Genomic DNA, 23,454 nt, shown 5'->3' on the forward strand with positions numbered 1-23,454 from the left:
AATAACAAATAAATAAAATTAAGATGTTGCTATTTCAAAACCATGACTTACATGTAGATTACTTAAATCTTATTGTGTCAGTTTGTATCAATCAAAATGTGTTCAATGTATGTTGTTTTGAATTATTTATTCAAATCTTAAAAAGATGTCATTGCAGAGCAGTATTCCATATTTTACTGACATTATCATATCTCACAAGCTTACAACTGAACATAAAATGTCGAAGACATTATTACGTATGTTGTACATTAACCATTTTTACATTCTCTTTTTACAAGAAAATGACTAGCACGCAGTTCATAAGTTTAAATCAGTATTTTATGTAATTGCTAAAGAAATATTCTATTAAATGCTGTTTTAATCTTCGAATTTACATTTCAGCCTGTTTTAATTACTTTTAGCAAACATATGTTTACTTCAAGATCGAACCGTGTCATAATGTGAAAATGATACATTTTCATCATTTACTGATTACCCACACCAATTATGTAACTTAGTCTTATTAATGTCGGTATATATGCCACATTTTATTCATGTAATAGTTCTTTTCACGTATTTGTTCCGTCAAGAAAAAAAATGCACATTAAAAAACCTGCACCTTTACTTAATATGAATTTTAAAGTATTACACATATTATATGTAAGTGTACGTAGATTTACCCCACCCACTAAGCTATTTACTTAGCCCTTGATTGTTGGATTAACAGATAATAATTTAATTAAAAGTCGTCATGTCAAATACTTATGATATACTTTATGAAATTCTGAACATAATAAAGCATAAAACTTGTAAAATATAACCAAGCAATTAAAAGTAGTAGAATTATTAAAAGAATGTATGTAAAACAACGATTTTTTGTGATCATTTTGCATGCAAAATACATTATATTTTGTAAGAATATATTTCAATTTAGAGCGGGGACGGGTATTTCCGAACAATTAAGCCAAAAAGTTTATTGTTCGGTAATACACTCTCTTAATCACACGTGAATTGTTGCATGTTTAAGCTTAGTTTCAATACGGTTATGATAGTGTATTTACGAACTATTCTTACTATAGATAAGGTGACAACCATCATTTAAAATAAATCCCTAAGTGAGGCCATTTCCGAACACGTCGGCACTACCGAACACTAACGTCGTCTATTTCCGAACATTGGACGCTTTTTAAAAAATGAACAGAAATCAGAGCTGAAATTGAATATTAGCTTCTTAATAAATCTTTAACATTATACAAAGAATAACATCTCGTAACATAGTCCTATTTTAACGTTATACAAAGAATAACATCTCGTAACATAGTCCTATTTTAACAGTACGTTAGTCAATGATTAATCTTTTTAATGCGAAATGCCAATGTACTGAATACACTGCAAGTCTAACAATACTTGCATTCAAACGGTAATTCGTCAACAAACTGATCTTCAACACAAGCAATGTGAAACCTACGCTCACAGTTAGTGCACTGAATAAAGCTTTCGTAAGCCGTGTCACAAGCATAACATTGACCAGGTGCTATTTCCTCTGCGTCGTCCGAGTCAGACTGCATGATAGATTTCATCATTTTCTCCCTGAACAAACGTTTTTTTTCCTTGTCAGCATTTTTCTTCTGTTGCTTTACAAGCTGTTTTCTTTCTTTTTCCTCCTCTCTCTCCATCCATTTCTTTTCACGTTCCTCTTTCTTCCTTAGTTTTTCTTGTAATTCTTTCTCTTTCTTTTCTTTCTTCTCAACAAGAAGCTTTCTGTAGACTGATCCTGTTATAGCTTTAGGCATCGACGCTCTCTTAGCTTTACCTTTATTAGACGATACTGCCGGATAAACGAGAAATTTGCTGAATGGTGAACTAGGAGCAGAAGCTGGTGCCAGTACAGTGGTCGTGTTGCTTGCATGTGCCGTCGTGGCACCAGAGGAGGCAGTTTCAGGTGGTGTCACGGGTAACGAGACAGTGGATGAAGACGGTAATACAGTGGCAGCAGTTGGTGTTACTGACATGACTGAAGCCATGACAGATACTGGACCTGGTGCTGTTGTATGTGAAATGCCACTGGTTGCCGAGGGTGTTACAGGATCAGTGGTAATGTATGGTGTTGTCATACTGCAAATTTCAACAGTTGTTGCTGGTAATACATGAGAAGTGTCAAAAGTTGCTTTTGGTGTCATGACATTAGCGGTCACGGTTGCTGGTGGCTTTGTTGCTGTAAATGGCAGGCTACCGACGGATGTAGATGATGCAGACGTTCCATGTATATCTGAGAAGACTTTGCTTGGTTCAAGTTTGACAGAATTAATGACCCTTTCAGGATTAAGTGGAAAAAGGCCAGCTTCAAGAAAGCCTTTAACCGCAACGTCCACTGTTGCACTGCGCTCCCATGCCATCTTGAAAACACGTGCAAACGTTCTTTTTGTAACGTATTCGCCTATGTTATCCGACTGCCAGTCACGAACAGCTTGTTTCCATGTCTTTTTAAGAGAAGAAAAAAGCCTTAAATCTAATGGTTGCATTACATGCGAAGCATGCTCTAAGAGGCAGTAGAGCTCTATATCACCCTCGATGCATGCGTCTGAAGCCTCTGGAGTTATATGCGTCGTATGACCGTCAATAAAAAGAATGACTGGTTTCTTCAATTGATGGTATGAATACATTTGTGAGCCATTCAGAGAAAACTCCAGCATCCATCCAGCCGGAATCAGACCTACCCATCGCAGCCTCTTCAAATCCCTCGAGCGGGTCGTATGAAAATCTCTTGCCTGGGAAAATTATCATCGGTGGAATGAAATGACCTGCGGCACTACAAGCAGCCATAATTGTTAACTGACTCTTATTACTGTTTCCGTAGTGATAGACAACCGGTGCGCCTTTATAACCTATTACTTGAGTGCCAGTGGTACAGAGCGAAAACCCACTTTCATCTGCGTTGTATATACGTGAAGGATCTCTTAATATATCCTTGTCTTTCACTTCTTGGTCAATGTATAGAGTTAAATCCTCAAACCACTTCCTTATCTTGCTGGGCGAAATAATTGCGCGCTCTTTGCCGAGTTGTAAGGTGGTACGTATACTAAGCTGAGGATGCCTTGTGAGGAAACCTTTCAGCCAGTCTTTCCCAGGTCGGTTATCTTTAAAAGGTGTCTTTCGGCCATCCTCATCAATTATTTTCTTTACCATATTCAAAAGTTCCTTTCTTGTGTGTCCGTACCCGATTCTGGACATGTGCACTGCCCATTCTGCAATGCGGGACTCTTCCTCGGTTGTCAGTACGGTCTTTGGTCCAGTTTTACCCCCTGCATATTTCATGTGTACTCTGTCATGCAGTGTTGTTTTCGGAATACCATATTCCTTGGCTGCTCTGCTCATGGTAATTGATTTGCTTCTTACAAGATCAGCTGCCTCATCTAACAGCTTAACGTCATAGCGCTGCCGTTTCGCACCTACTTGGCGACTCATACTGGAAATATAAATAAATGAGACAATTAGCGATTTTGTAAAAGGCATTCTAGTTAATATTGTCTTAATATGGATGCATATACAGTTGATTTATATCAAATAGGTATCTAACTCTCCATTACGGAACTGTCAACATTAATTTATCCAAAAGTGAAATGTTCGGAAAATAGACACACCTTCGTAGCGAACTGTGTGTATTTCCGAACACTGAAAATCTCTCGCTATTTGACATTTCTGTTAGGTCATGAGTTGTCTACCTTATATTTACATGTTATTTTGTTCAAAACGTCATTTTTTAAAATTCTGATATCTATAAATAAACATTTTACATTCTTATGAATTTTATTTTTAGAATTAGCAATTGGATAAAAATATCTTACCTTCGACAGTATTGGAAAACTGTTTTGAATAAAACTGAAAATCGCGCGCCTAAAACTTTCTAGGTATCCAAGGGCGAAAGGAAATGGAAGTGACGAAAGTTATATGACATCATTTCCGAAATAGTGCACGCGCTTTGATAATTACGTCGTTTCTTAATTATTGTTCGGTATTACCTGCATGTTCGGAAATACCCGTCCCCGCTCTACCTAAAAATGAAATAAACTATGTTTTAATCTATTCTGCAACAGAAACTAGTATAAGACTAGGACGATGCCTTTAAATTTGAAATATATTGTCCAGTCAATATGTATAGTATGATTTTTAATTTTCGGCAGCCATATTGGCGGCCATCTTGAATTTGAGCACTTTGCCCACCACTTGCATTCTGGCATCAACTGGTTTTGGAAACTTAAGACTCTTACAAACATTTTGATATATAGTTTGCGATGTGCACATTCGTAGACCACCTACTCCTCATGGAGGTGAACTCGTTTGCGACAGTATATACGACTACAATACTGTTACGACGAATCGCTATTTGAGAATTGAAATAATACAGCTTTACAACTCTGCACTACAGACTAAAATTCATTTATTTTCAAACAAAACTTTAACAAACTTTTCAAGTGTGTTTTAACAAATAAAAAACTATACCATTTTTCAAAAGCTTTGCATTTTTTTTTGAAATTTTAGACGATGAATTGGAAAGACAAAAGCCAAACATAAGACTAATATAGCACCTAGCGAGCGTTTACCCCAACATGAAACACATAAAAATAAATTAAACACCAAATTTGCTATCATGAGCATATGAATATTTGATATAACCCTGGAGAAACCAGTTAAAGCAAATTAATTTATAGTCATAATTAACGGGCGAATGAAAAATGAATGGTACTTTTTCTCATCAGGTACTAAAACTACTCGGAAGTTTCCGTTTAATTATGTTTTCTTCGTTTTTTCATTTTCGGCATTCGTAAGTTGGTATGGGGTTTCTCTCTGGTATAAGTCTCAGAATCAAAGTAGCAAAAGAAAATATGAGCCGCGCCATGAGAAATCCAACATAGTGGGTTTGCGACCAGCATGGATCCAGACCAGCCTGCGCATCCGCGCAGTCTGGTCAGGATCCATGCTGTTCGCTAACAGTTTCTCCTATTCCAATAGGCTTTAAAAGCGAACAGCATGGATCCTGACCAGACTGCGCGGATGCGCAGGCTGGTCTGGATCCATGCTGGTCGCAAACCCACTATATTCAGTTCCAAAAGAAAGTGTGCACTTTTTAAGTTTTAAATATTTAAAAAAATTCCCCGACGTTTTTGTTTCATTTTTTCATACACTAACTCTCAGGTATAACTCAAAATCTAAAATGCACACCAATTTGTTTACGAACGGATTTAAATTTTGGTACCAAACATTGTAAGTTTTCATGAAAATAACCGAGAAACAAGAAATATCTTTAAAAATGATAGTCGGCGAATTGTAATAAGGAAAGAAGTTTATGAATTTTTCATCTAACATTCATCTTTCATCTAACATTTTTCAAATTGCAAAACTAAACACTGCACTTTAACAATTTAATGGTTCTCTTTTAATTTTTCGCAAAGGATTCGTAGGGTTGCAATTTTGTTTCGTTTATCCTTAGACGAATAATTACAGCAGTAGTTTGATGAAGATTCATGAAGCGGTTCATGAGAAGAGGTCATTAAACGTGTTTATATTTTTAGCTAAACTGGTCCCTATCCCCATTTGTAACAAAATAGCAGGAGACCTTACGATATTGTTACACATAGAGTTTGATAAAAATCCATTACATTTTAGTGGTTAATGCGAAGAAAGGCATATCTACTTTTAGCTATAGTTGTCCCCAAGTTCCTATATAAAGAAATTTGGAAGAGGACCTTATAATGATGCTCCAGACAAAGATCCACCAAGCTGTTCATGAGACGCTGTTTAAATAAAATCTGGAAAGTAGATCCCTCGGAAGCACCGAAAACAAGGCAAACAGTGAAAATTGCAGACTCGGTTTGATTGAGTCTGTTCATGAGCAGTAATGGAAAATGCAACACTGCCCACGCCCCCTAGCACCGAATGATCCCGAAAAACCAGAAAATATTACAACACTGAGATGAAGTCAAAGGCATTTCTAGTTTTAGCTCTAGCAGCCTCTAAAAGCGGTCAAATGTCCCAGCTGAACAAAGTTGGCTGCGGGCCTAATAAAGATGCTACAAATCAAGTTTGATTAGAATACATGAGAAAAAATCAATTAAAGGATTTTTTTTTATTTATTATTTTTATTTATTTCCTAAAATAGGCAAACTGATCCCACTTTAACAAATGCATATTCGCTATTCCTGAATCTTTGGACAATGACGTCACACCTATAAAAAAAAGTGAAGGTCAAGCAAAACATACAATTGTAATTCTTTCAGTATTTCTGTTTCATAAGCAAAGGTTGACCGTAGTCATATCACATAGATAAACTGTATGCAGCGTACCTTCATTTCAGTGTAATGAGATTCAGTCATTATATAGCATATATATAATGAAACAGATTTCAACTGAGTTCAATATTTGCATACCATACTAAAGAAAAATATTCATATATAATAAATCAGTTAAATAATTTATAACAAATATATCAAAGCAAACAAGTACTCATTTTAATATGCAATCTGAATAAGTCACAAAAGCAAGAAACCTTTTCATATATAGACGATTATTGTAACAAGGAAAATCTTTTAAAAAGCACATCTCTACATAAAAGACTCATCACACCCTTATTCAAGTGATACGCAGACCGTATTCAGCTCTTTCTTTAATTTGATATATGTTGGTATTTGAACAGGTTTTTATCATATTTATTAAACTTACTTATCATTTTGAGATATATCAATATTCTTGCTAAATATACCGAGCCAAAGTTAGCTTTAAAACTGTGAACAGCGTCGTTTAGGATAAACACTTTGTCTACATTTCACTCAGCGTAGCACAATCAACAGAGTGAAAGAAATTGACACTCTCGTCCAATCAGGCAGAGTGTTGCATAAATCTTCCATTTTGATAAATTATCTATAATGCGTTATCAAGCAGTTTGATTTGCAAACTGAAGTCACGTGGCATAGGTAACGAAAACGAATTTAGACGGCGTCGCCGAAAAATACTAGAAAACTAAGTGCACACTTTCTTTTGGAACTGAGTGTATGTTGGTTTTCTCAAGGCGCGGCTCATATGTTATCGCACACTACTTTCATATTAAATAAAGTAAGTATAAAGACCGCTGTCGATTTGTTAAAGTGTTGTGTTTGTTTTTCATTGAGTTATATTCATTTCAGCACAAAACACACCAAAATATAACTATCTTTTGCATACGTCATATAAATAAATAACTAGATGTTCAAATTGCATTGTACTGTTTTTAAACAGCTTTATTTGACAAAATATAATGCTTTTAAATATACATGGAGCATTGAGGAAAACAAACAAACACATCATAAAAGCATACATGTAACTTTATTACTTTATATTTCTATACGAAACAACTACGTGAACATTATGAACATTGCGCTGGTGAAATTGACCTGAATAATCTATATTTTAAACCTGCAAACATTTGTTGTCGAACGTTATGTTACAGCTGTAAAACGAATACAAGATCTTAGTAATAATTCTTTTTTCATGAGTTTACATGAATGTGTTCTACTTTTTCTTTACGATAATACAAGAACATGGTAAAGCCCTTATCAATGCTTGAATTATTCATAATTAGCGACGAAAGTAAGCATTTTGCCAGCTGAATAGATCCCTGTGGTGCTGTAGAGGGATGCAATTATATTCTAGAAAAATGAAAATTCATTAAGAACGAACTCCTACGATCTTAAAAAGTGATAAGATACGCATTTTTTAGCGTTATGGCAGCTGCTATATTTTGACAATCCTTGTCATCAGTAAACTTACTCTTCGGTAAATATTAGCGTATTTTAAGAATAAGTCGCGATGGTATGCGATAATATTATGAGATGTACGATACGGCATAAAGCTACGCGATGAAGGCTGAAGCTCAATCGCACGTTTCCATTTTACGTGGTATATAGCAAGGGAATGATTTAAGAGATGATTTAAAATTTAACCTTCAAGATTTTGATAATTTTCAGCTTTACATTTGGTAATAAGTATGAGAATTAAGTTATTTCCTGGGATTTTGGATATAGTATATGGTAAGAGAATAAGTCGAGACCTTTGGGTTTAGATGATGTTAAGCTGCACATCCGGTATATAACAACAGAATTTCGCAGTGACATTAAGTTCAGGTCTAGTTCAAATATTCTTTGTGTTTTTGACCAAGAAATATCGCGATGAAATTATGTATAATGTTTAGAAAATGGCTTTGCTTTGTATTTATATCCAAAAATTCTGTCAAATGTTAAAAGCATGGCTTTGCTCTGCGTTTATGACTATGAAATGTCGCGATGCCATTGTGTATAATGTGCAGAACATGGCTTTACTTTGTGTTTATGACTGTGAAATGATGTGTTTAATGCTCAGAACATGGATTTACTTTGTGTGTATGACTGTGAAATGTTGCGATGCTATTATGTATAATGTTCAAGATATGGCCTTGTTTTGTGTTAATGACTTTGGAATTATGTATTATAATTAGAACATGGTTTTGCATTGTGTTTACAAAATGACATGTCCAGTTTTCACCTTGTTTTGTTATGGTAATCATCTGAGTTTTTTCGGTTCAACTTCTTGTAAACGAAATAAAAATGTCACAATGTCGTTACCTTTACTGGATAGAATTCATTCTTTTCCAGTTTTCCATGATTCTGTTTTAACCAATGCAGTTCAACCCACATATAAACTCCGCAGACAATATTTGATGTCATAAAATGATAATATTCTCGAATGCGAACTGACTGAAGCCTGCGAAACGCACAATTAATTTGATGCGCACAACATAACCATAATATAAAGCACGAATTTGTAGATATTTGAAACAAAATACTACTTACAATTGACTAGGCTCATCTTTCATTCGGCATCAAAATAAAAGTAGATCCATTATAACCTGAAATTACAAAAGAAAAACATCGTATCGTTGCAAAATGCTCAATAGATTATCTGAGGTAAAGAAAATCACAGAACAAGACACCCGTGCCTGTATGTTGTAAAACAAATTGCTCAATACGATTGTCTGACTAAAACGTTTACTGTTTGTAGAACAGTTTTTTATGGTTGGGAATTATTTTCAAGAGACTATGAATGTACAATTCCTTATTTTCCAATTCTTTCACTGATAAGCTTATTCTTTTTGTTTGCTTCAAAGTAAACAAACATACATTTCTTTTTCTAAATGTTAATCAATTATTGCTTTCCCAGAGTTTTACCTGAATAATGTCGCAACAGACTTCAAACCAGCTCCTATTGTAAGATGTATCGAACCTTACACCCACCCCGAACCTTTAGAGCAATAAAAAGAGAGATTTAACAGTCTAATCAAACATCATTCTTTTTTCAGAATATGAGGCAATATACGCAACCAACTTTATTGCAAGATATGTTGAACTTTACCCCCACGCAAAAGCCTTACAGTAATAAAAGTAGAGACAAGTTTTGCCAGTCTAATCAAACATGCTTTTTCTAAATTCCTTGAGGAATTGTAACTGGCTTCATGATCAGATAAGCTGTTCTGAAGCGTGCTTTTGATAGATCATTTTCAAGGACAAATCGCTGATCCAGGGACAAAACATAAACATTCTGTTAAAATTGCAGTGAAAGCATATTTCAGAAAGAAAAACAATTATATATTTATAAACAAATAACAAACAAACGGACGAATTAAGAAACTGATTGATTTTTTTAGTATTACATTTCTTATTCTAGCGTAACTTTAATTGCAAATCATCTCTAACGCCTGGAATTCATTATTCGTTATTCTATTTTAGTGTAACTTAAGTTTTATTCTAGTTTAACTTAAGTTAGTTTAACAAATCATCTCAAACGCGTGGCATTCTTTAATTGTAAAACAGAATGATGCCCATGATCCCAATGGAGCAGAAACTGTAGAAAACAACTCACGTATTTAGTCAGAAACTACATTATAAATAATCAATATTTTATCTTATTATATCAATGCTTGCGCAAGAAACGTTTCTATCCGTATATGACGTCTCTTATAACAAACATATGCCCTATTAATAATGAAAGATTTCCCTCTTGTCATTTGAACAAAGGTTATACCAGACAATAAGTATAGAATTTCTAATGCGTCTTGAAATTGCTTGTATAAAACCTTTATTTATATGGAGGCTTTTATATAAGGGAGACAGATGCTAAATTAATGATTGCTTCTTAAATTGCTGACAACTTAGAGAGAAGTGTGAGGTTTGTCTCGCGAGGGATAGTGCACTGTCTCTATATCTGGTGTAACAGAAAGAACAGAAATAATTCAACAACGAGGTCCAAAATTAACAGCCGTACAACCACTCATTGTGAAGTTGTTATTAACTCTGTACAGCGTTTGTCCATACTTTCGTTGTAATTACTTATTCAATCTATGTATGACATATTTGAATCATTTCTTTATCATATAGTTAGCGCCATGGCGTACTTTTTTCCTCACATGCATTTCAAGGCAATTATTTTTGGTACTACAGTTTTAACACAGCTTAACCAAAACCGTAACTACTTATACCTGCTTATTCTTACTGGCTTGTATCATCCTTTATAGTGTTTATGTTTCAAGCACCGATGAATAAATATGTTACGCTATAGAGACAAATGAGGCCTTAACTCAAATGCTCACACCAAGTTCTGTGCTTACTGCTTGCTTCCTTTACTGATTCATAAATTCTTATAGACCCACTACAACCTACTGGCATGCTTTTTTTCTAGAGATTCATTCTTATGATAAAGTTATAATACAGCTATTATATTAAATGACATATCAAAGACAATTCAAGGTTTTTCCTGAGTTGTTGTATTTTCAAATATTACCTGTTTCTGTTGTTTAGTTAGTTTTATTTAGCCAGTCTTTCATTCATTTAATAAATATCTCATCGTGTAAAAACAAAGCTGAATCTTAAGTAAAGAAATCAAGTACAGTGTATACTGCTACATTAAATGAATTAAACATTTAGATAGTAAATACCAAAATCTTTGCCTGCTAAATGTCACTGCCAATTTGTTACTGTGCAAACAAAGTAAACATTTGTATTCCTCAATTCTTCAATACAAATCAGATATAATTATAGTCAAGGAAACACAGTGGAATAAATTTATTTTGTGGTGGGTAGTGAAAGTAGTAAACATCCAAGACTCTGTCATCAATTAGTTACTGTAACGACAGAGAAGGTATTCATATTTCTCAATTCTCCGGTGGAAATCATGTAATAACATTATTGAAACACGATATTTTCTCTCGGTGAAAAATGAAGAAACAGAAATGCAGACAAGCGCCACCTGTATTTCAATGTGGCCAATACGACTCATAACGTAAACGTATATGTATGTCTGTTCTGATGATTTGTGCACTCTTTCAGTTGAAGTTGTTCGTTTATCGTTCTATAAACTTAACCCGATTGTTAAACATTCTATTTTTTTACAAAGTACCAACATAGCTTTGCATATCATTACTGCAAGCAAAGCCATTCAAAGAGTACAACAAAACATAGATTCATTTGTTTATTTTGTATATTTAACTTATGAAAATAAAAGGTTAGGGTAGATTTTCCGGAAGCAAAAAACCAAAATTCATGCGTAAGTTATATTCTTATACGTCAAACGACGAGAAGCACTGATTACCTTGACCCTTAAAAATGCATCTGCAACTGGCACTAATGCTCTTCCATACGTATATGTAATACTTTCAAACTGCGCAATTGTTTTGTGAAGTCACTTACGTCCAGAAAATATTGCTATCATATATTTGCATTAAATACATTTTAAATGAAATTCAGTTTCAACAGAATGTTAACGATGAAGATAAAATAAAAAAACACATTCTCTTGGTATTACATTTCGTTTTATCAGTTGGATTTAATTTACGGAAGCACCGTAAATTGAAATTGTCCTTATCAAATCCCATTACTCGTCCAATTTTGCAGTTTCTGGTTTTTATAACTTGCAATAAAACTCCATTTAATGTTCCTGCCTGAATGCCTTTAAGTCTGCAACTGATAGACAGTTTCACAAATAAAAAATCACTTCTATACTAAACATAACGCTAAATTAAGTTCAGTTAATCATTAAATGCATTAAATTGATTCTAGTATATTTTCTTTCTGTTGCATTTTTTAAAACATTTTTTGCTTATGACAATTCTGTATTGTGATGGGGGTAAAATATGGTTTTATTTCTATATGTTTCCTTGGGTTGATAGGACCTTACTCTTTACATTAGTGTGCATACTTTTCGAAGCTACAAAACATGAAACTGGCTTAAAGTAAGACACAACGAAAAGTTTTATTCAAAGGCGGACAAGAAAGAATCTTTGTTCCCTTGGCAATTACAAAATTGTATATGTTACTATACCTTTCTATACACAAGAAGAAAAAACTATTTCACGTTAGGGAAAAGTACACCGTGCAATAACTGGTACAGTTACACAACAATAAAGACTGTATTTTGTAAACAATATGAGTCCTTCACCACCTGACTTTAAGACATTGATTACGAACACGTGTTCTTGATTTTCGTGTCAAAATAAATCAAATAACATAAATTTAATCTTGTTTTTTTTTCCAGGCCATATCACATGAGCATAAAATGCATTTCTATTTTAGAAATTGTTATTTTGTTCTTAATCAATACGCTCTTTCCCTAGAGTTTTAACGCTAAAACAATAAGACAAAACGGACATTTATTGTAAGATGTTACAGTACCGAAGTTAACACCCACGCTGGAGCGTTAGATAGTAGAGTAATAAAAATAGAGAAACGGTTTCTCAATTTATTCAGACAAAGGCTTTTTCTAAATACCGAGAGGAATTGCCACTATTTCATGATCAGAAAAAAATGTTGCTAACTGTGCCTTTGTTAAATCTTTTTGAGGAGGAATCGCTTAAGGTTAGAAAAAAAAACAAAATAAATCCATTAAATCATTGCATGGAAAGCACATTTTTTTTAGAAATACGCACTGAAAGAAAATCGATTGAGAAAAACATGTTCCAAGTTTAATAAAGACTCTCTTTTCCACATGAAAAGCAATATGAAATTCATTCAATGGATAAACGTTTTGTCAATGAAAGCATAATCTGAAAAGACAAAAAATAGCATTGAAAGACCAACGGAGGAACAGAACAGCTGTTCCAAGTTAAATAAAACATTTTTTCGTACGGAAACAATATGAAAGTTATTTAGTAAAAATAATTATCAGTAATACATATAATAAACTCAATATTTTCTCTCGCTAGACAAGTTGTTGCGGTATGATATCGCTTTCTTTGAACATAAACTCACTAATGAAATATTTCCCTGTTTGTCATTTTAAGACTATTATGCCAGTTAGTACATATCTGGTTCCCAGCGCTTCTGTACAAAAGCTTTCAATGATATGAGAGCAAATATATTATTTCACAGCTGTTGATTAAATTAGTTTATTAATAATATATATTCGCCTGTTAAACGTATCTGCAATTTTTGACCGTGGATAACAAGGCTACATGTATCATACGTACGTTTTAGAAGAGAGACTCTATAGTCAATGGAGACAAAAGTGGTGGCAAAATGATAGTTTCTATAATAACGGTTTCACACAGGTCTCAGAATTTGACCTTAATACCATTGCATTTCATATAGAATTCACATGTCAGAGAAACGCTTTGAATATTGTTGCACTTTTATCATGAAAAATATCTTTAGGAATTTACCATATAAACTGTTTTTTTAAATTCCCTGTACACGTGTTTTCCTATGTTATCTAACATTCATATTCTTTCAGACCAATGCAACGTTTGCTACATTAACATTAGTTTTCAGTGATGATTTTTTCTGGGATCAAAGGTTGAAAATAAAGTTCGAATTATATTTCCTCTGATTATTACTAATCTTTTTTATCGAAAACAATCATTTCGACCTTCGAAAATTGTCTGTACATGTAGCATTATGTTACAATATAAAACTTCCAAAAGGCGTTTGAAAGGAATGGGGTTTAGATCAACGGACGATTCTTACGCAGTAACTGTGACGGTCTTGTATTGAAGATATCAAAGTATAGTAAAATAATTTCTACAACCGTCATATTCCCTGCTTCCTGTGTAATTTCCAAAGAAATATACCTACTTCATTATTCTTCGCTTTAAAGTATATATTTATTTAAATTCTAACATAATAGTTATACTCATGTCTTGATGTAAGTTAAGCATTGTTAAACACTTTAGAGATCTATCATGATTTTAAGTTAACAATGATATAAACATGTAAACAACATTTCATTTATGTGATTGTGTTTAACCCTTGTCATGCTGGACATGACTGATTCAATCAGTACACTCCTTTTAACACTAAATGGCGCTGTCCAAATTGAAAGATAGACAAGTTCATTATAGAAATTTAGCAGGGTATAAAGTTTCAATCATAACCTGAATTATTCACCTTAAAGGCTGTCTGAATGTAAGATGTGAGACTGTGTTGATAATGCATAAAAACTATATGTATCTTCACACTGAATCAGCATCTTTTAGCTTACGAAGAAGAAAAAATACCGCCAGAATAAATAACAATTACGCCAACATCGATGTTAAAGCATGCGCAGCTCGCTTTAAGAAAATATAAGGGCTTGATTTGCATTCAATGAAAATTGAAAGTTATTCCCGACGTATCTAGCATTAACAAGATAATTAGGCATAATTGTCTAGAACAGTCTACAAGAGAATTTCGCAAGATTATGTCTACGTTCTTTGGAAGAAGCATCTTTTCCTCGAGATTTGTTTGTCACGAACAGAAATGTTCAAGGCTATATTTAACATAAATAGCATTGCAAGCTCATCTCAGATACAAGAATGCTCGTGTTTTACTTTGTCGGGATAAAAGCGGTGTCAGAGTAATTTATTTAAGATTGACAAGCAATGAATACACAACAGCACAGCACCGTGCAATATGTTATTCAGTAACACAAGGCTGCAGTCCTGTTTTCTACCTAGGCATTTGCGAAAGGGTGTACATATTTGTTTCTATTGTGAAATCACACCAGAGTGGTAAGAACATGGTAAGTGGGGTACATACAGTATTTTTCAGTATTCTTTTAACTGTTGATAGTTTGCCATGTTGCTGATACAGCACTTTGGTTAATTTCAAATTTTATTTTCTTATTTCAAATTTTACTTTCTCCAAGAAAACACACTTTATTCTTAATATACTTAATCAGGACATGTCAATATTTGGAAGTGAACAAGCATCATACCGTACTCACACTTACGCCCCACCTTGTTGTTAAAAGTACAAGACAATTTGTACGAATTATGTACAAGTACAACTGAAATTTAGATCGATAATTCCCTATATGGAAAGCTTTGATTTTTATAACTTAAGTTCGAACTATTTCTACCCATACATATCTATAAATCGTGTAGTCTTTCTCATTTTAATTTAGAAACTTGCTTATCATGGGATCTTTTATGTTAATACGCAAGTGAATATGCATAATATCCATTCATACTATCTACTATAACGTCTTTCACTGCTTATGCCTTTCAGGTTAATTAATGCACCTTCGAAATCTTTACTATTGACAGTTAAATGATCGGCAAGCGATTAAAACTGCATTTACCTATGCTCCAACGACTGTACCAAATCAACTGATTATTCACTATGCTTCTGAAGTACAACAAACACATTCATTCATCGCATTACAGTTTTCCTACTTTGACTTGTAAACCCTTGAATGAAAGGTTTCAGGATCGATTCTGTTTATATGGTTTCATTACCGTAGACATAGTGTCAAGCTTTTTCCAACAAATAAGACTTATTTTGCCTTTAGACTTACATAATATGTGTACCACAGATGAACACTCGCATGTTAGTGACACGTATTCAAAAGTCATGATTCAAAAGATTTTAAAATAAAGTATAACACCAGCTTATAAGTAATTAGTGCAGTCATACACTCGATAATTTAACAGAACAGAACAGAACAGAACAGAACAGAAATTTTATTAACAACTTGACTTGATAAACTGTACATGCATGCGTGTATACGAGAGAGTATAACAATATATACACATGAAATAAAATAAATTATTATATAAAAAACATGCTGAAATTGTTGAAATTGCGCTTCTTAATTTTTAACGTGCTACCAAATTAGTACTTATTAATTTTTTGACTCCATTGATAAATTTAGCAAAGTGTTTATATATGACATAATGACATTTTTTTACATATCAATGAATGAGATCAAATTTCACAATATAACAATATAATCAATTACTTGTGTTCAGGTGTATCAAAGTCAAGAAGAGAGGCAAACTATACTTTACTTTGTTAATAGCAATAAATTACTCATGAGCTCACCTAGCCCAAAAATGCATTAATATTTTGACACACGCCGCTGTTCAGTAATAAGTATAATCAAACTACATTAAACAATAGTGTAAATCCTTACCGAAACGAAATTGTAAGGGTTACCAACTACCAAAACAGCACTGATTCTGCCCAGAGTTGCCTAGACTTGATAAACCTTGCGAAACGAAAGTTAAGATTTATCTGAGGCTATATTTTATGCTTTATAATATCATCGTTAAAACCAATACAAGTGGATACGAACCTGATAGTGAATAGAGATTGCGGACAGTACCATATAAGACATAAACAGTATCATGTAAGACTGTATTATTTTAAAAGTTATATTTAACTCCCACGCCATCAGTTACTTCTTATGTGTCTTTCAGATATACGTGTACTGATTAACAGCATTTAGAAATAGTTCTAGTTTCCCTCATATGTACTACTTTTTACGTCCTTTTTGAAAAATAACCATTAGTTTTGCCATACCATGAAGACTGCCATATAAATAACTTATCTTCTACATTTGAAATGTTTGAAATTATTTACTAATAATATACTAAATTTTGACCCAATCTTTTGACAACGTTTATTATCTGATTGTGTATTATGAGAAGATATACTGTTTAAAGCATGAAGCTCTTGTAAGCTGCGAATGATCGACATGTTCATGTTAAGACCAATTTATAACTCTCTTTAAAGAAATAAATGTATAGAGGATTGGCTGTATTTTTCAAACCGCTGAATTATTTAACAAAATTTAAAGATGCAAAACCACAATGTGTTCTTGCATGTGTATGGAAAACTACAAGGTTAAAGACACTTCTGCGAGAAGGTATTTCTAAACCCGTTTTTTATGGGGATGTGGTTTACAAACTTCGTAAGATCTTGGGTCACGGTAATTTTCCAAATGTATTTGGAAAGATTATCAAATGTTTTATTAAAAGAGGTTACGACCCAACTGTTTTGAGACATACCGCATGTTTAGTGTTCAACCCGTTTACAGTTGGACATTACGCTTCCCTCTTTGATTGCGTCTGACGGAAGAGGGGGAGGACTCTATGATAAGCAGTTTTTAAATCCTACCAGGACTGAACTGTTTTGATATTTGTCTTCTGGCCTGTTTCGTCGGGCCCTTAAGGGTGTTTCTCTTGTTGCTCTGTCTTCTGAAAAGGCATTGAGTACATACGTTTTTGGTTCTTAATGTTTGTTTTTTATATATTTATACACCAGCATTTTTGTGTTTTACATGCCGTGCCTTTTTGTTTCCATTACGTGTGTAAGAGATTCACCTGGAGGGGATTACTTTTATTTACACTGTCCCATGTCTTTGGAACATGGTGGGGGTAAGAGTGAGGTTAGGTGCACCATAAACCGGTTTAAGCTCCCCAGTGGTGTTTTTGCCACTGACCGTTCCAAGGCGGTGCCCCACTGTGTTCCTTTGTTTGTTCGTTTCGTCTTATGTGTTGGCTTTGTGTGCGTGTGTGTTGTTCGTTTTGTCCTTATGTGTTGGCTTTGGGTGTGTGTGTGTGTGTGTGTATGTGTGTGTGGTGCACGCGTCTGCGTGCTGGGGGTTTCGTTTTGAGGAGGCTGCGTTTTTGGTGCGTGGCATTCCCTGTTTGATATTTTTCTTTGTTTTTTTTCCATAGCATAATGAGATCAAATAATCCTTGTTCACAGACATTATTTGCATTTGTTATAAATAAGTTAACTGTAAGTCTTTCGTACGTTTTTTTTTATTTCCAGCTGTCGGTAGCTTTTCCAAAATTGAATATTGCCTAGCTTTGGCTCGAAATCAGGGCACACAATTAATTTCCTTACACATATTTTCATGAAGAAGCCACCCAGCTGGCTTAGGGAAAGTCGGTGGTTCTACCCAGCTCGTAATGAAATAACGCACGGAGGGGCACCTGGGGTCTTCCTCCACCATCAAACCTGGAAAGTCGCCATATGACCAATAATTGTGTCGGTGCGACTTTAAACCCAACAAAATAAATAAATATAAATACACATATTTTCTTCACTGCCAGAATATTATATATGAAGTACACGATTTAGATTAGAAATCTATTTTCTCCCGGTAGTTGTTCCCTGTGGATTAATTACTATTTTTAGATCAAAAGGTAATAGCACAATGATGAAACACTCCTGAAAACATAATAACATTATAATGTTATCAGCTTGATGAAATATAAGAACTGTAATTTGGTGGCACATGACAAGTTTTGATATTTGCTACAGGGGACTGTTGGTAGTAAATGGGCAATGCAAATACCAATAAGTTGCACGCATGAATAATCATCCAAATGCTGGTGTTGACTAATTATTGAGCAAGTATTGTAATTTGTCCAGACCTGAATTCTGTACAAGTTAGTTTTACCTAATAGTCCACTTTTGTTTAAACAAATGTAATTAATCATATACGAATTGTAGACTTCAGTCTTTAACATTCAATGTTACTTAGCAATGGGTAGTATTTCTTCCTACGTTTTGACATAATTTGCGATAGGAGTTCATGATTACTTAGAATATTGTAGATGAAGCTAATTTCTCGCAATTTTCTGTCAGTAAGTTAGGACTCACGGCAGTTTGGAAAATAAGACACAATACTGTTATAATTATTGATTATAATGCACATTAGGTCTGCTGGCGGGAACGCAGCGTAATAATTACGGTAACCTAAGATGGTTTTGTCACTTAAGAGTAATGTATTTGAGAAAAGAACATCAAAGTTTTTGTGGTTTTTTTTTCTTCAAAATAAGCAGTTATTTGTGTAATTATTGTAAACAAGATTACTGGAGGCGCTAGATATTAGATATAACGCTTTTGTTTAACCCTACAAGGCTCAAGATCTGATTCAGATATACGGAAAGATATACGAGTTTTTCTTCCATCACTATTGTATATCCTAACGAGGGAATTCAATTTACGTTAATGAGCTCAGGTGATTTGTTTAGGTCAAGGAAAAGTGATGTTGCTGAATGGGTCAGAAAATCCCCGAGACAGTAACGTCCGTATATAGTTATTCGTCTTTGTTGTCTGCATATACTGAGGCAATTTTTTCGATGTTTTCCGGTTCCGGTTTATGTACACACCGCAGACTGGTTGTCTGCAAGAACATCCGAGCACCTCGAATCAGTGAAAGAAATTCGTAAACCGTGCCAACATGATTATTTTACTTCTTTTTTCGTAATGAAAACTGTACATGCAACTGAAGAACACTTTTAAAACAGTAAGGAAGTGTAAAGGCCGTCAAGTTTCTGCAGGGAGTGCAAACAAACAAAAATAAATTATAAAGCCAGTGCCAGAACGCGGTGAATGACGTCACTGTCAAGGCTTCCCGTAAATTTTGCAAAGTATGATATTCGCTGTAAGAGGTATGATGACACTAAATGTAAACTTCACTGTTTAGAGCGAGGTTTCACTTTCTTTTGAGTGTTTAATATTTCTTCGTAAGTAGATATATAAAAGATAAATCCCCATGCTAGGCGGTGCCTTAATTCATATTATGTTAAAGAGGCTGTAAGCTTATTATAATACCTTTGAGTCAATTTCAGCAACATATTATATGAACTTTACATTCAATTATAAAAACTATTTTCTAGCTTCACAGTAAATATGGAATTTTACGCTAAAATCGATTATTGGATTTTAAACGTCGAACAACTGTCACAGTGCAATAATAATATAAATAGTAAAGAACAAAGAGCCGTCTGAACATAGAAACAGTAATCATCTTGGAATGCTTAATTTCTAAATTTGGGGGGAAAAAATCAGATCTGCGCCGAAAGTGAACTGCACCGTTATTTCCATTTTCATTTAAAAGTTCATATATCGTTGCTGCTAAAACTAAGTGTTATACTGGCAGAATTGAAATATTAGCTACATTAAAGTCATGCTTACCTCAAACGGTTTGTATGCACATACAAGTTTATAGATACTTATGGACACCTGCTTTGTTGGAAACTGTAAACATTTTTAAAGAACATTCAGAAACATCTTTGCTTTAAATCCTTGATATTCATGATGTGCTGTCAAATGCAGGACACTTTTATCTTAACGGTGACGAAGTCTTTAGAACTACGCCAAATTAAGAAGATTTAAAGATAAGATATTTTTGTAGTAAAAGTGTGGACGCAAATGGCGTGGTTGTGGACATGTTTGTATCTCCATTACCTGGTATTTTCCAGGAACTAGACTTAAAGACTGACACAAAAGTATTATGTTAAAGCTTTTAAAGTTTTATCTGAAGTCTCCCGAGTACCAGAACACAAATATATAAGATAACATTCAGCCTTATCCAGAACGAATGTAGGTGCACGGGTTTGAACATTTTGAGCTAACTATATACTGCTGTTTTCTAATTTGCAAAAGTACACTGAATTTGTAAAAGTTACTTGAAGATTTGATCTACGTTTCTCCCAAGTGTTTATAATAATGAAATTAAATTCTGGATTAAATAAAAACAGTGTAACACTTTGTCTACCTGCAATAGCATCGTGCAAAAAAAACAACTATTAACAGTTGCGGTATCTTTCGTAACGTAGTTCTAAATATATCCTCTAATGTTAGAATTCTACATTAGAAATTTTATACTAGCTCATAGTCAGGAATGCAAACTTAGTTCTCCCTTAGTATCCCATTGTTGCTCGGCCTGCTAAGATTCATAGACTGTAGCAAATTGCAATATACTTGCATTTCCTATAACCATAGATGTAAAATCTCCTTCCATTTAGGGCATAACACTTTCCCATGTGCAGTTCAACTTTTACGCACTGTCTTACAATGTCTGGAAAAAATTCAGACCACAGAATTTTATATAAAAATGTATTGCTGCTGAAAGACTGCTAAACAAACAGCATACGACATTTGAAAAGGATCGTGCGACATGTGATATGTCAAAACGTTTATATGTCGCGCAAAATATTACATACGATATTTAAAATAGTTTGAAAGCTGTATTTTACGACATATGACATTCGAAGAAATGTAAATGTCGTGAAAAAAAAACACGATATTCAATATATCACATTTACAATTAACCTTTAAAAAGAAAGATTTAAATGGCGTTTAGCACACAAGATACGCCATCTGGAATAAATTGAATGTGTCCTTTCGAACATTGACATATTACAGAAATATTTTAATGTCTATAGAATACGACAGACGACAAATAACAATCGAAAATAACTGGATAATTTTGGACATGCGAACACTCACACTTTTTTTTTTTCGAATGTCGTCCTTTGAGCTACTAAATAACTTTGCTTCAGACAATTTTAGCAAATGCTTCAAAGAAATTAAAGACATTTCCGCCGGGAACGCATATTTTAATCTAAATTCTAATAACCTTCTACTTCAGGGAAAAAAAAACGCCCACTCCTAATATGAAGAAAGTCTGTTCCTGGAATCGGATTTAATTATAATGTCGAATGTTTCTCTATATTTGTGCCACAGCGTTTTTCTCTCTTCTTTTAGACATTGCAGTAACATTATTTAAACCATAATATGAGTTATGTGAACGGTGGAGGTCGGCAGTATTGGTTTTAAAGTAAAATATTCCAGTAACAACCACATAATTTTAAGATTTCAAGCTATTTATATTACATTTTCTCAGTAAATATACTGAGAAATAAAACAGGCGTTCTAAAAGTACATGTTCATGTAAAGGAAGGCGACATAAGTTCTTTCAAGCACGCAAAAAATTAATTCAAAGATTCACAACGTTACATGCTGTCTAGCAAATTGTTTACGAGCGTGCAATTCCCAAGGTATGCAGGTATTATGAAATGCATGAATTTTCTATTTCAGGACAGAGAAAAGTGTCCGTTTTCTAACACAACTTACCTATAATTCTAAGAAATCGCGACAATCATCAAGTAAAAATCTAATGTCATTATTCAATAAGCGTGAAAAAAATAAAAGGAAAATAAAGATTCTTTAGCAATTCTAAGATACAACGTCACAGAGTTTATACGTTAGGCAAAGCAAAGGCTTGAAAATATGCACGCTCCTAAGTCAGTAATATTATATTTAATTTTAACATGCCTGTCAAATAAAGGATGAACTAAAGCATTTCTGTAAAGAGATATCAGCAGAACTGAATCAAGATCTAAGTGCAAAAATGCCTCCTACAGGTTTTCTTATATTCTCCCGGAAAGTAAATTCTTTATAGACATCTTGGGAGAATGGTACACAGTCGCTAACGAAAGTGGCAAACTGTCACAATATACGCCCGTCACAGCAAATTTCTTTAGACTTTTAAGTCACTCCTCTTATTGAACAGACCAGTTGTCAGTTTTCTCAAATTTCGACTAATTCAAGGACAGTAACTCCAGCTGAAAAAAACTTTCCACCTGGTTTTGAGCAATGCACGGACCATGTTGCAAACAACTTCTCTGTACGCTGTCCACAGACCGCAGGTGACAAAGAAATGAAGAACTTTTTCTCCTGGTACTAACGTCACATTTTTGTCTTATTACTGTTGCCTAATGCATATTTCTATACGAATAAACATAGATTTTGTGAGAGAATGGTATAAATACGGTTTAAAATATTGTATTGTTGTTGAGGGACAAACATACCTTTAGGTCCATTATTCAAGAATCAATTAATTATAAAGAGGATATTTATTTGTTTTAGTGTAAGATTGAAATATCTTTCAAGGCAATATTTTCACGAGTGGCATGGCCATAAATTAGGCATTGTAACTGAAAATGCAAACTTCAAGTAGGAGCCATCTATATTATATGTATGTAAAGTTAACTGCTTCAGAATACGAGGACTGAAAAAAATATTAAAATATCATTTCCTGAAAAAGAGTTATTTGAGCTGAAAAAAATGATCCCGGATGAAATATTTGGAAAAAATGGAGACAACTCCGCAAAGACTTTATGATAGGCTTAGATGACAATTGACCTAGTACCGCATCCAAACTACCCACTTTTTACCTCTAATCATGAAAAAAGCATGCATACTTGCCACATCAATTAGCAACCTGAATACAAAACTATGTAAAGATCAAATAATTGATTGCCCTGGGGAAAGTAGGACATTTTTTGTGGTGAAATTTGTCAACAAACAGACGATTTTTTTTTAAAAAGTCAAAACCCACAGAATTTCACAAGGT

General features: G+C 33.8%; 1 protein-coding gene across 1 annotated transcript in view; it reads right to left on the reverse strand.

Moving 5' to 3' along the window:
- LOC123552330 (dorsal-ventral patterning tolloid-like protein 1) overlaps window positions 1-23,454 on the reverse strand; it is a 296,660-nt gene that overhangs the window by 181,002 nt on the left and 92,204 nt on the right. The window contains exon 2 of the mRNA XM_045341905.2: window positions 8,838-8,893. The gene's annotated coding sequence lies outside the window, so the exon portion shown is untranslated. The remainder of the gene's footprint in view (window positions 1-8,837; window positions 8,894-23,454) is intronic.

This window comes from Mercenaria mercenaria, chromosome 4 (assembly GCF_021730395.1).
Source record: "Mercenaria mercenaria strain notata chromosome 4, MADL_Memer_1, whole genome shotgun sequence".
NCBI classification, from domain to species: Eukaryota; Metazoa; Mollusca; class Bivalvia; order Venerida; family Veneridae; genus Mercenaria; species Mercenaria mercenaria.